We start from the raw sequence: 14,886 nt of genomic DNA, 5'->3' as shown, positions 1-14,886 counted from the left end.
CAGCTACCTGTTGAAATGTCCCACCTTTTCATCTTAATTCCTAACACTTACCATTTGGCTGTCCAGCCCTCCTCCAGCTCCTTGTGTCTCCCCAGTGCGTCTTGGTTTCTTTGCTTTTGACCCCACTTTTCTTTTACAGTTTCATTTCTTTCTTCCTGGGCTCATGTTTAACAGCTATTTTAGCAAGGACTTATAAATTTAGCAAACCTATCCTTTGTGTGTATGGAAATATCTAGATGGGAGTACAGAAGAGCCCAGTATTAAGCTACTGTGTCTCTTTGGAGTTGGTAGCCCTTCATCAGCTGTGAGCCTACTTGTCCATGGAAAGTGCACCGTCAGTCAACGAGTGGGCCTGCCATCCTCCGGGGATAAGCTTTGTCATCTTTATGGTGATTTTGAGATTTTTTTTCTCTTTGACTTTGATGTTCCCACAACTTTATTTTGGTGTGTCTAAGTGAGGGTATGTTACTTTATCTGCGTTTGAGGGTGGGTTTTTTTCAACTAGAAAACCAGGTCTTACAGCATTTTGATGGGGTGGGTGTAGCCAGATGGCTCATCAGGTAGAGGGCCTTACCGCCCATCCTGGCAATCTGAGTTTGATTTCCAGGCTTTCTTCCATACATTGCCCTCTGATCTCGGCACATATATTGTGGCCGTGCACCCCCATTCATACACATACACACCAATAAATATAAATTAACAGCAACCACTCTCAATTTCTCTGAATAGTGCCTCTTCTCAGCTTTGTCACTTCGTCTTGACTTATTTTGCTTTGCTTAAGATGATTACCTCAGTATATTGCACAGGCCACTTTTAACCTGCTGGGCTCAACTTGTCCTCCCCAGCCACCTGAGTGTCTGGGACTATCTATGTAGACCACAATGAAAACTGGCTTTCTGTTTTGTTTGGTTTTTTTTTTTTTTTTTCATTCTGGCTAAAAATGAAACAAAAACTGGACAGTGGTAGAGTACACCTTTAATCCCAGTACTTGGGAGGCAGAGGCAGGCAAAGAAAGGAAGGGAGGGAGGGAGGGAGGGAGGGAGGGAGGGAGGAAGGAAAGAAGGAAGGAAGGAAGGAAGGAAGGAAGGAAGGAAGGAAGGCAAAAACCAGAACTTTTCCATTTCCTTATTTGATTGTGCTTTGCTGTGATAGGGTCTCTGGACAGAGCTGGCTCCAACCCTATTCACAGCTAAGGGTGACCTTGGTCATTTCCTGGTCCTCAAGCCTCCAACTCAGAGCTTTACAAAGTTGCCCCAGGTGATTGTTACTATTCCTTGAACATTCCTAAGTAACTTATTCAAAACGCTCTTTCCATTGTTCTGTTATCTCCTGTTTTGGGATGAGTTTTTCTGTGCAGACTTTTTATCTTCTCTATTACCTACTTCTTTGTGTGCTTTCGAATTCTTTACTTTGAGCTTATCAGAGGCAAGATTGTTTTCTACAAAGAACTATAGATTTTGAAGGTATATCTGAAAGTATCTAACTTCTGCACTTCCAGCTTTTCCTAATTATAGAAGATTTTGAGTTTGTTTGCCACAAGACTGGTTCTCCTGAAACTCCAACCACAGCTTCTGGGATGTTGGCAATGTGTGTGTGATCACCATTTCAGGACAGGAAAAAGTTTTTTGGGTTTTGTTTTAATTAAAGTTAACATTTGTCCATTTTGTGTATTTGTGTGTGGGCACTTGTGCCCTGAGAATGCGTGGAGTATGGGAAACAGCTTTCAGAAGTCCTTCCCATCCATCAGGTGGGACCGTGGGGTGGAATAAAAGTTGTCAGACAGCAGACACTTTTACCCATGGAGCTTTTATTTTGAAATTTTAGTGCAAAATGTTTGCATATGATACAAAAGTGTGTGTGTACATGTGGTATGTCTGATTAAGAATGTATGACTAAGTTACCCCTTCAATAAAACATGTTATTATTGTGTGTGCCCAGTGTTTTTTTCTGGGCGTGCATGCCATGGTGTGCATGTGGAGGTCATAGAACAGCCTTATGGAGTTGATCTCTCTTACCTTTGCATGGGTCCTGGGGAATGCACCTCAGGATGTCAGGTTGGTGACAAGCACCACTACCCTCTAAGCCACCTTACGGGCTTTGTTCCTGCCTGCATTTTATGTGGCATTGCATACAGACTGATTAGTGGATCAGAGTCTGGAGTTTGAAAATCTCTCATGTTTCCGAGTGCTTCAGTCTCACGTTTCATTTCGGAGTAGTGAATGTTCAGCTCCAATTTCCATTTCTTCATGTTGTGAAAAGGACTTTGTTGTTCTCAATGAAATCAGCTGCATGAGACTTGGGTGCTGTTTTCACGCCTCTGCTAGCTGTTGCTTTCTCCTTCTCAGGGACGGAAGGCAGCGAGGCTTGAAGAATAGACTTCTTGTCTAGCTGTACAGGCCTTATTGGGATGTGCCATGAATAATCCTCAAAACAAACCAACCAACCAACAAATTAAAAAAAAAAAAAAAAGCCTCACGATTCACTGTTAGAGGAGAACCAGAAACTGCTGCTTTTAAAAGAGATTTTAATGTGCACCAATTTCATTATGACAGTTTATGAATGTACATGGTGTATTTTGATCACATTCCCTTCATTATCCCCTTGTATCCCCATCCTATTCATGTTGTGCCTCTTCCTCCCAACTGTGCTCCTTTCATGTCTTTTTAAAATGACCCAAAGAATTTCATGAGGCTTGCTTACATTATTCGTAAGAGGCTGTTTACAAGAGGATGAGCACCTAACCAGTGGCTACAACACACACACACACACACACACACACACACACACACAGAGAGAGAGAGAGAGAGAGAGAGAGAGAGAGAGAGAGAGAGAGAGAGAGAGAAATTTTAAAAAAATATTTACTTTTATGTGTAAGTGTTTTGGCTGCATGTATACCTGCATACCACAAGCATGCCTGGTACCCAAGGAGGCCAGAAGAGGTGTCAGATCCCTGGAACTGGAGTTACAGACTGTTGAGAGCTGCCATTTCGGTGCCGAGAGTCAAATCTGGGTCCTTCAGAAGAGCAACCATATCTCTTAATCACTGAGACATCTCAGTGATTTATAAAAAAAAAAAATCTTATGTCAGTTATGTGTTAGGATGATAATATTGTAGAGAAATGTTGGATTTAATGATTCATATTATTATCTCTTTCCAATTTTTTTTTTTCAAATAGAGTTTCTCTGGGTAGCCCTGGCTGTCCTGAAACTTGACTCTGTAGACCACACTGGTCTTGAACTCAGAGATTTCCCTGTCTCCTAGAATTAAAAATGTGAGCAACCATGCTTGGGCTTCTTTTTCATTTATTGTGTTTAGTTTTTGGGAACACAGCCTTATAAAACCCAATCAGGCTTCAAATTCACTATGTAGCTGAGTGTGGCCTTAAGCTCCCGATCCCCTGCGTTTCCCTTCCAAGTTTTAGCTGTGGGCGCATCACGTTCACCACCACACCTGGCCCTCTTCTCGATTTATAAGAATGATATGGCAATGGGCTGGAGTATTGGCTGCTCTTCCAAAGGGCCTGGATTCCATTCTCAGTACTGTCTGTAAATCCTCCTCTGGGGATCTGACACTCTCTTCTGCCATCCCAGGGTGACAGGCACAAAGTGATGCACATAAATAAATCTTTAAAAAGAGAATAAAGGCTAGCCAGGCAAGGAGGTGCCTGCCTCTAATAACAGAGCCCAGGAAGTAAGAGTAATGGCAGGTAGACCTCCATAAATTCAAGTCAAACCTGGCCTACATATCAATTTCTTACTGGTTACACAGTAAGACCCTGCCTCAAACAAACAGAAAAGTTTGCTGTCCACTCTTTCCAAACTATCAGCTGGACTTTCTTAAGCCCTGACTATAGCAAGTCACCTCCAGTTTCTCCTTCATCCTTTGGATTGTCTCATATCCCCTTTTCTGAACCAAATTTAGCCAATTTCAAAGCAGCTCCAGGTAAAGTGCTGGGGCTCAGATCCTGGATCTTCTCCATCTCAGTAGTTTATACTAAGTAAAACTTTTTTGAGTGTTGCTTTCTTCACCTGGAAATTTGGTATAAATGGGTCTTGCCTGGGAGAGCCCAGCAAGGAGGAATGCAAGCACCTAGAACTTCAGACAACAGTCCTGTACTGTAGGCCTTGTACAGCAAACCTGTGACCCAGCTACCTGAGAGAAAAGTTAAAAGACCAGAGATTCATTTAGGCTCCTTGATGGCCATCTCTTACACTCTTTCTCACCCTTACCCAGCCTTCTTGGTATCTTTATGTCTGGCATGCTCCTCCACCTCATATCCACTCTGCTGTTATGATCAACTCTCATGATACAACTCGTGGACAGGCCTTGTAGTTGCGTTTCCCCACCCCCTACTTTTATCTCCTAATAAGGCCTATTTTCTGATAGGTAATTTTGAGCCAACTCCATTTCCAGCTCACTATCTTTTCTTTTCCTTAATAAGTTGGGCCACAAGGCCCCAGGCTTGACCCCAAGAATACCTGTAACACTACAGATTCTCAGATGCCATTTCTGGTAATAATAAGGACTTCCTGCCGCCAAGTTTCTACTGGGGGCTGGGCGCCAACATTGCCTCCTCTGTTCTGGGCTTCCCTAAAAGGTTGAGAGGCAAGACTGATGACTGCAGATTAAAAAGAAAAAGGGAGGTCAATGTGCCTTCCTGAAAACCTCTGACAAATGGAGAATTTCAAAATAAAATACATCTAAACAGGGGTGTGGGGGTCAGAGTGAAACCCACTGAAATTGTTGACATTGAAGAAGAGGCTAAAAACTGCTTTGGGATTCAGCTCTATTAAATAAGGCATGGTTTTTATAGGTATTTGACATATGACATATGTGTGGTGTGATTTTTGGCTTATAATCCCAGAGAGACAGTCCATGGTGGCAGGGACAGCAAAGCATGGTAGCAGGAGCAGAGAGAATGAAGAAGTGAGTGATGAAGTCTCAAAGACCTCCTTCAGTGACAGTCTAGATCCTGACAGTCCCGTAACCTTCCCAAACAGTGCCACCAAATGGGGGACCAAGTGTTTAAATACATGACTGAGGGCCGTTTCTCACTCAAAACACCACATCATTATACAGATACAGTAAACCCAACCATGTTAGATTGGGATGTATCTGGTAAGCTGTGAAATCTTAGCTCATTTTTACCATTTAAATGCATATGTTTGTTAGTGTTTCATGTCACCACAAATGCAAGCATGGAAAAAAAATGAGGCTGGAATTATGGCTTAATTAAGAGCACTTGCTGCTTTTGCAGAGGACCTAGCCCCCATGCGGCAGCTTACAATCACCTGTAACAATCCAGTGTCCTCCTCTTGTTTCCATGGGCCTTGGGCATACACAGGTGCGGGTAGGCACTCAAACACGTAACACAAAAATAACATTTTAAAAGAGAACATTATCCTAAACCCTATGAAATAACATACACATGAAAGCTTACAATATAAATATAAATATGCCAACTATTAGGTGTCATGCTCAGATCTCCCTTTAAATTCTCTTGTCCTTTGGCTGTAGGGAATACGGTTGCTGTCAGCTTCTAGCTGTTCGGGACTTTAGGATACACCTCAGCATTCTAAAAAGACACTAAGAACTGCACAGTTCAAAAGAATAAATTTTATTTTAAGTGAATCATATCTCAATAAAGCTATTGGGGTGTGTTTGTATGCAGTGTATACACATGTGTACATTTATACAGCTGCACTTTCTATGCAGGTACATGTGGATGCCAGAGGCTGATGTTGGGTGTCTTCACTGATTGCTTCTCTGCTTATTTTTAAACACAGGATCACCACTCACTGAAATGGAAGGCAGAAAGTAAGACACAAAACTTCTTCTGAGGGAGACTTTTCTAAGAAATTATTATTTAGGAGAATTTTGTTGTCTATTGAGAAAAAAAATTGACTAGAGAATTCAGTAAGATGACTAAGGGCTGAGCTAGAGAAATGGTGCAGTAATTATGGGCACTTGATGCTCTTGGAGAAGACCTAGTTTGGCTTCCAGTGCCCACATGGAGGCTCACAACCATCTGTAACTCCAGTTCCAGTGATACCCTCTCCTGACCTCTTTGGTCACCTGACATGCATATGGTACACTGACGTAGATGTAGGCAAAACCCTCATCCACATAGAATAAATAAATTTGAAACAATTTTTAAATATTAAATACAAGATTTAGTAATAAAACTGTAGACAGCACAGCTTCTCACTTACCACAATAAACCTTCCCTGCCAAATTCAGAGTACTTAAGATTTTGAGTTGAATTATGCATGCCTTTGTCTTCCTCAGACTATAAGTGAAAAAAATGAATAAAAAATTTAATGGTTATTCCTGAAATATTTATAGGCAGAAGATTATGTCTGGGATTCATTTCAAAAAGCAATGGGCAGGGTAAGTAGCAGAGGGTGGGTGCCATGGGCTTGGCCACATATTTATGTTTTGGAGGGCAGGCTGTTACAAAAGTTCATTATTTTATTCTGGCTACTATGCTATATTTAACTTTGTTGGGTCAGGTGGTGTGCACTAGGGAGGCAGAGGCAGGCAGATCTGAGTTCGTGGCCAACTTGGTCTATGTAGCAAGTTCCAGGTCAGCCAAGACTACACAGTGAAATCCTATATATATATACAAAGAATCAACCAACTAACTAAATTAATTACATTTGCCACAATAAAGTGTTGTTATTTTTTTTTAATTAGCTGATTGCAAGCATTTTAAAAGATATATGTATGACACCGCCATGGTGAGGCACTACTCTAATCCTAGCCTTTGGGAAATTGGAGGATCAAAGCTTAAGGTTATCTTTGGTTACATAGCAAGTTCAAGGCTACATGAGACCCTGTCTCAAAAGAACAACAACAATATCAATATGTATATTCATTCTATATCTTTCAGTAAATCAATACCTTTTTAAATGAGTGTGTGATGCCCACAGAGGCCAGAAGAGGGAGTTGTAACCCCAAGAACTGGGGTTACAGATGGTTGGGGTGCTAGGAACTGAATTCAGGTCCTCTAGAAGAGCAACAAGTGACTTAACCACTGAGCCATTTCTTCATCTTCCTTTTCTTTTTAAAATAATAATATAATCATTATTTATCTGATAACCAATATTAAATATCAAATTATTAAATAATGGTTATATTGTTTGATATTAATAGCAAAATTAATATTATTTATTTAATAATAGGATAACTTTAATATTATTTTGTGTGTGTGTGTCTTAGCTCATTTGTACTTCCTCCAAAGATATTATTATGTAACATATATTGAGGCTGGATAGACAGAGTTTAGCAGTTAAGAGAGCACAATGCCCCTGTAGAGGAATTTAGTTCCCAGAGCTCACATCAGTGGCTAATAATCTGTAATTTAAGTATCAGAGGATCCAATAATCTCTTCTGGGCTCCAAAGACACCTGCATTCACACTTGTGTGCACACAATCTCACATATATACATACAATTTAAAAAGGATATCATATATATCAAAGATATTATCTACTAAAATGTCTATAAGACTTTGTCACATTGTTAAAACTGTGTGTGAAAGGAAAAGGAAGATATCAGAAAGTAGAATATAAAAATATAAAAAGGCCAAATAAAAAGTCATATATAGCTGAGCACTAGTGGCACAAGCCTTTAATCCCAGCACTCAGGGGACAGAGGCAGGTAGATCTCTGAGTTTGAGGCCAGCCTGGTCATAGAGAAAGTTCCAGGACAGCCAGGGCTACACAGAAAAACCTTGTCTTGAAAAACAAAAGAAAGGAAGGCAAGGAGGGAGGGAGGAGGAAGAAAAGGAGGGAGGAAGGAAAGAGGGAAGGAAGGAAGGAAGAAAGAGAAAAAGGTAGATAGGGGAAAAGATATATTGATCATGTAACCAAATGTTCAGAGGTAGAGTGGGCTTTGTTGAGGAACAAAGGATCTATGAGTATCCTTTAGTTCTCAGCTTTCTCTCCGTTGCGCTTTGCCTCTTCAAAAGGAGAGGTTTTTGAAGGCTGTTGTAGAACGTGAAGTGTTGAGCATAACAACTGCCATCTTTATGAACTCAGCTGTGTCTGAGAGCGTTGCAATGGGGCCTGTGTGCTACTGACACAGGAAGAAGGGGTTGACAGTCATCGAACCTTCTTCTGAGTTTCTGGCCACTCCTCCCAACCACTGGTATGTAGTTCTGCCCCAGTTTCATGAAGCCTAAGAATCTAGGGAATGGGTAGAGTATATGAATGAGCTGGAGGAGGTTACTTGAAGAGGGCTTCATCTATGCAGCTATGGGGAAGCCATTATCCATGCTGGGTAGAGATTTTACAGCGTGGCTGCTTAGGGGTACCCACCCTCCTGTCATAGCCTCCATCCATATGCTGTAAGCATGGCTCAGTAAAGTCATTGGCTCCCCGAGATAAACATTTGTGGACTTGAAATTTGGTTTGCTATTGAGACTTCATAAGGACAAGGCAGACATTACTTATGCCTTTTCAGGAAGGAATTCTCACAAGGACATTATGTAAAGTGGCATAAGCCAGACATAAAGGTAAAAATATCATATGATCTAATATGTATGAAGTACCTAGAATCTGTCAAAGGCACCAAGATAAACAGAGTGGTAGTTGCCAGGATCTGGAGGGAGGGAAGAATGAGGAGTTGGGTAATGTGTATACAGTTTATTTTATAAGATTTATTTTATAAGAAAAGAACTGTGGAGAGTAAAATGCACAGTTTTTAAAAAGTAGCTGAGAGAAACTGGGTGTCATGTTGCACACTTGTAATCTCAGTATCAAGAAAGCTGAGTGAGGCAGGAGGATTACAAATTCAAGGTCATCCTGGACTACATAGGAAGGTGGAGGCCAGCTTGGGATCTGTGAGACTGTTTTAGTTAGGGTTCCTATTGCTGCAGCAAAATACTGTGACTAAAAGGCAGGTTGAGGAGAAAAGGATTTATTCAGCTTACATTTCCACAGCATTGTTCATCATCAAAGGAAATCAGGACAGGAACTCAAACAGGGCAAGATCTGGGAGGCAGGAGCTGAGGCAGAGGCCTTGGTGGGTGCTGCTTACTAGCTTTCTGCTTTCTTATAGAACCCAGGGCCACCAGTCCAGGGTTGGTAACACCCATAATAGGCTGGGCCCTCCACCACTAATCATTAATAAGAAAATGCCTTAGAGTTGGATGCATTTCCTTAACCAAGATTACTTCCTCTCTGATAACTCTAGCTTGTGTCAAGTTGTTAAAAAACTGGCCAGTAGAGAAAAGACTTTGAAGACACGGTTGACAGTACATGCTTAGCATATAAAACCCTTGGGTTCTATTTGACTAAGAGCTAAGATGAACATTTTTTTATATTTTACCATAACTTAAAAAATGTGAGTTAGTAAGATGTCTCAGCAAATAAAGGCCCTTGACACTAAGCCTAATGAGATGGTTTGAATAAGAAATGCAGCCTAACCCCCACCTAGGTATTTAAACAGTTGGTCCCTGGCAGAGGTGCTGTTTGGGGGAGGTTGAGCTTTGCTTGAGGAAGTATATCACTGGAGATGGGTTTTGAGAGTTCATAGCCTTACCTCATTTCCAATTAGTTCTCTCTGATTCTTGTATGTGGTTAGAGATGTACTATATCTTAGATTCTTGATCCAGCCACCTGCTGCCATGCTTTCCAACCATTATAGACTATTGTGAGACTGTAAGCCAAAGTGAACTCTTTCTTCTGGAAGTTGTGGTTGGACATAGTGTTTCATCACATCAACAAAAGCACTAATATGTGAGATTATCCGATGATGCTCATGGCTGGCTCCAGTGGGAACCTGTCCCAGCTGTGGCTGTAGCTCTGGGCTTCTTCATATGATGTCTCACACTTGAGGAATCACTCTGTAGTCCCTGGCTTCTTGCTGACTGGATCGTAACACTATGGCTATTGGTGTTCTGTTAACATCACATGCTAGGGACTTTATTGGACACGTGTTGGAGAAAAAAATTGTTTGTCTCAATAATTGAGCAAATTAGAAATGTGGGCTGTGAGTATCATATTTCTGATAATGTAAGGGACAGTCAAGTACATTGCAGACATTTTCTCCTGGTCTTACACTTTTTAGTGTGTATTAATGTAAATTTTTATTTTATTTAAATACTTATTTTTATTATTTTTAGTTTGTGTGTATGTCTGTGTGTGTACAGGTGCCTATGGAAGCTGGAGTTACAGGTGGTTTTAAACCATCAAACATAGGTGCTGGGAACTGAACTCTGATCTTCTGAAAGAGCAATAAATCGTCTTAATTACTGAACCCTCTCTTTATCCCCATATTAATGTAAAATTTAAAAAAGTATGTATAATAATTTTGAACCTTGACTCTAAGTCCATCTTACATAAGTACAAACTGATTTCTGTTGCTTTAATATAAACTAAACTTCTAAAATTGGAACTGTGGGTAAGCTGAGAGAAAATGGTACTTGGTTACTTTTGGATTGTTTCCAAGAGTTAAGCACTCTTTCAGAAAACCAGATCTTCAGTTGCAGACACTTGTGTTGTTTGACTCGTAGATTTGGCCTTGCATGTTGCATGTTCACACTGCATAATACAATTCACACTACATATTCCAATGTCTCTGAAATCAGGATGTATCCTTCAATCAATGATACTGCAGATTCTATGAAATACAGTATTGGTCTGATTGAAGCTATCTCCTTAATTCCTCACCTGCTTGCTTGCTTGCTTCCTTCTTCTGCCTTCCTTTTTGCCTTCCTTCTTCCTTCCTTCCTTCCTTCCTTCTTTCCTTTCTTCTTCTTCTTTTTTTTTTTTTTTTTTTTTTTTTTTTTGAAACACATTCTCATGTTTAGACCAGGCAAGCCTTAAATTCAGAGCTCTGCCTGCTTCTGTCTTCTGGTTGGGATTAAAGTCTGTGCCACAATCCAAGACATCCTCCTCTGGATTCTTGTAACTGTCTCCTGCACCCTCCTTTGTTCCTCTAAAGTCTGTTGTCCTTAGAGCAGCCACACTTTCCCTTTTGATACATAAATCATATCATGCACTTCCATGCTCGAAATCTGAGGAATGTTTCACCATTCAGTTCTTTTACCTCCTCTGATCCATCTTCTACTTCTGCCTTTATCTGTACTACTGCTTCCACTCTGCCTTCTGGTCCATGCATAGAGCACACGTTTGATAGACAAACTTCTGCACAGAGTCCCTTTCTTTTAATTAAACATTATTACTATTATTATGTTGTTATTGTGTGTATGTGTGCTCCTGCTCACATGGGTGCCTGCACCACAACACACTTGGGGAAGGAAGTTAGAGGATAACCACCACATGTTCAGGCTTTTGTAGTAAAGGCCAGGACCTTCAGCCACTGAGCTATCTCATTGACCCTATGTCTTAGAGTCTTTGTACTGGCTATTGACTGTTCCTGGATACTTTCCCCCTTGATACTCTACATGATTAGTTCCTTCTCCTCTTTCAGTATTTGCTCAGATATACTTTTTTGTGAGCTCTGTTTGACCACTCTTTTGAATATGTGTGTATGGTCAGATGTGTGTGTGTGTGTGTGTGTGTGTGTGTGTGTATGTGTGTGTGTGTGTGTGTGTGTGTGTGTGGTGTGTGTGAATATGTAGTACTTTTGTGCTCAGGATATAGATCAGTCAGTAGATCCATACACTTACTTACCAGCACATTTGTTCCAGTTATACAGAAGACCAGCTGAAACATCTGGCCTGGTGGCACTGAGCAACTACTAGATTCTTGGACTTCCCATTCACAGCTGCCCAATTATTCATGTTTTAGCTTCTGGCAAATTTCTGTTTCTATAATTTATCTGCTCTACAGACCTCACACAAATGGAACCTAGCTATTTGAGTTTGTGTGTCTGGTATTTCACTCAGGAGAGTCTAACAGTTTGAATCCTTACTTTGGGTATATACCTAAGAGTGAAATGGTTGAATCACCTAATAATTATTTAACTTGTGTGCAGGTGTGTGTGTGTGTGTGTGTGTGTGTGTGTGTGTGTACAGGCCAGAAATCAACAGTGGATGTCTTACTCATTTGCTTTTCTACTTTGTTCTGTGAAACAGTGTATTCTCTGAGTAACTGGAGCTCACCAATTAAGCCAAACTGGCTGAAAAGTCCTGGGGATCCTCCTGCCTCTGTCTCTCCAGAGCTGAGATTACAGGCACAGAGCTTTAATATGAGTTCGGGGGCTACTAACTCAGGATCTCAGGTGTGCAAGTACTGTAGCCATGGAGCCATTCTCACAGGCCCCTAAGCTTTTGTAAGAAAGGAAAGTGTTGGGCAGTGGTGGTGCAGGCCTTCAATTCAAGCACTCTGAGAGACAGAGGCAGACAAATCTCTAAATATGAGACCAGTTTGGTCTATAGAACTAGTTCCAAGACAGCCAAAGCTACACAAAGAAACCCTGTCTCAAAAAGCAGGAAAAAAAAAAAGAAGAAAGAAAGAAAGGGAAAGGAGAGGAGATGAAAGGAAAGAAGGAAAGCATTGCACTTTTTTTTTCTTAAGCAAGGCACAAGGCTTTTTGAGTCTTCACATCATCTTCAAAACTCCACCTTTTCCCACACTCATGTGACTTTTGCCTTTAAAACATAATAGCCATCCTAAAGAACATAAAGCAGTAGCTCATTTGGCTCTGATTTGCATTTGAAGCCATAAACAGATCTTTAAATGACTTCAAGTTCTTTGCCTCCTTTTAAACCAGGCTGCGTGTCACTTTGGTTTTGCCAGCGGAAGGAGGCCACTGTATGTCCTATACTGTCTTGTGTTCTTCCTCTTACTTTTTTGTTTGTTTGTTTCTTTGTTTCATTCATTCATTTGTAGAATGAGTTTCACTCTATTTTTGGTTGTTGTGAAACTTGGTGTAGACAGGGTTATCCTTGAACTCGCCTGATCCTGCCTCCTGAGCACTGGGACCATGTTTGGCTCTTTTTTAAGTTTTAGAAAGTATTTGTGGGGCTGAAGAGATGGCTCAGCGGTTAAGAGCACTGACTGCTCTTCCAGAGGTCCTGAGTTCCATTACCAACAACTACATGGTGGCTCACAACCATCTGTAATAGGATCCAATGCCTTCTTCTGGTGTGTGTGAAGACAGCTATAGTGTACTCATATTAATAAAATAAATAAACCTTAAAAAAGAAAGTATTTGTGGTCAGCATATATGCATGGTGTGTGTGCATGTGTAATTGCATGGAGTCATTTCAAAGAACAACTTTGTGGAGTGATTTATTTCCTCTGCCTTTATTCTGGGATTGAACTCAGGTCATCAATATGGCAAGTACTTTTATCTGCTGAATTATCTCAGTGGCTCTGCTTTATTTTTTGTTAAATCATATTAATATCTGTGTGTCTGTGTGTGCACATGCCCATGCATGTCAGTCATGCTGTGTGTGTGAAGGTGAGAGGAGTGGAGTTGGTTCTCTCCTTCTACCACATGGGTGCCAGGATCCAACTCAGCCTATCAGGTTTGGACAGAATGCATCTTTACCTACAGACCCATCTTGATGGTCTTGTGCCTTGGCTAGTTTACTGGTCAACTTGACAAAGCCTAGAGTCATCTGAGAGGAGAGCCTCAGTTGAGGAATTGCCTGGACCAGGTTGGCCTGTGGACATGCCTGTAGGGGATTGTCTTGTTAATTGATGTACAAAGGGAAAGCCCATAGTAAGCAACACCATCCCTTGGCAAGTAATCCTTAACTGTATAAGAAAGCTATCAAGGTAGAAGAAAAATCTAGCTGAGCATAACTGGTCTTTGAACTAGCTAGCTAGCAAGTAGCATTCTCCTGCTATACTTCTTGGCTGTGAAATCAGTTTCTTGGGTGGAAGTAACAATCTAGAAGAGTAAACAAGCTTCTCTTCCAGTTAGTGTCCTGAGTTCCTGCCTTTAGTTTCCTTAATAATGGACTATGATCTGAAATTGTACACTGAAATAAATGCTTTCCTCCCCTAAAAATAAAATTTCCTCCTTTGCTTTTGGTAAGAGTATTTCATCAGAAGCTGGAGAGATGACTCAGTGGTTAAGAGCACCTGTTGCTCTACCAGAAGACCCGAGTTAGGTTCCCAGCATCCACATAGTGGCTCACAACCTTCTGTGCCTATAGTTCCAGGGGAGCAGGTCCCTCTTCTGAACTTCTTGGGGACCAGGCACAGATGCAAAGCACAGACATACTGTCTGGCAAAACACTCATACACATAAACTAAACAATTCTGAAAAAAAAAAGAGACAACTGTTACAAAAGAAGCTCCATATTATTCTGATGTTTGTTACAATATAGAAAAAGTGTGATTGAGCTACATAGTTTAAATAATAAACTACTTATAATAGATACATTTTAAGCTTTATATATCTCTTACCAATAAATATCTTTTCTTTCTCTAGACTGGTTGGGACTTATATGATTAAAATAATCCTTAAAGATTTTTCTGATCTTGCATTCAATGTCACTTTATAATACTCTTAATTTTAAAAAGAAATGTAGAAAACAGATTTTACCCCTTCATGGGCCGGTGAGGTGCCTCATCAGGCAAAGATACCTGCATTAGACCTGAGTTGGATCACTGGGACCAAAGAACCAAGTCCCATGGTTGATCTTTGATTTCCACACCTGCAAGGTAGTAAACACCCACACCCAACTATGCTAGTGAGCACCTGCACATGTGCACACACAAAATTAAAATGTAATAAAACAATTTTACCCTGTCAGACATTCTACTAACTCCTTTTTCTCTCATTTTTTATTCTTGGTATGGGAGCACACACATGTCATTTCATTCTGGAGGACAAGACAAAAGCAGGAGTTATTGGCTAGCCTGAGACACAGGAAAACTTGTTTCAAAAAAACTAAAACAATGGAACAAAAAAATATATTCTAGGGGGCTGGAGAGATGCTCGGTGGTTAAGAGCATT

Source organism: Micromys minutus, assembly GCF_963924665.1.
Source record: "Micromys minutus genome assembly, chromosome: 16".
Lineage (NCBI taxonomy): Eukaryota > Metazoa > Chordata > Mammalia > Rodentia > Muridae > Micromys > Micromys minutus.
The sequence above is the reverse complement of the archived record's forward strand: the minus strand, read 5'-3'. Positions refer to the sequence as shown.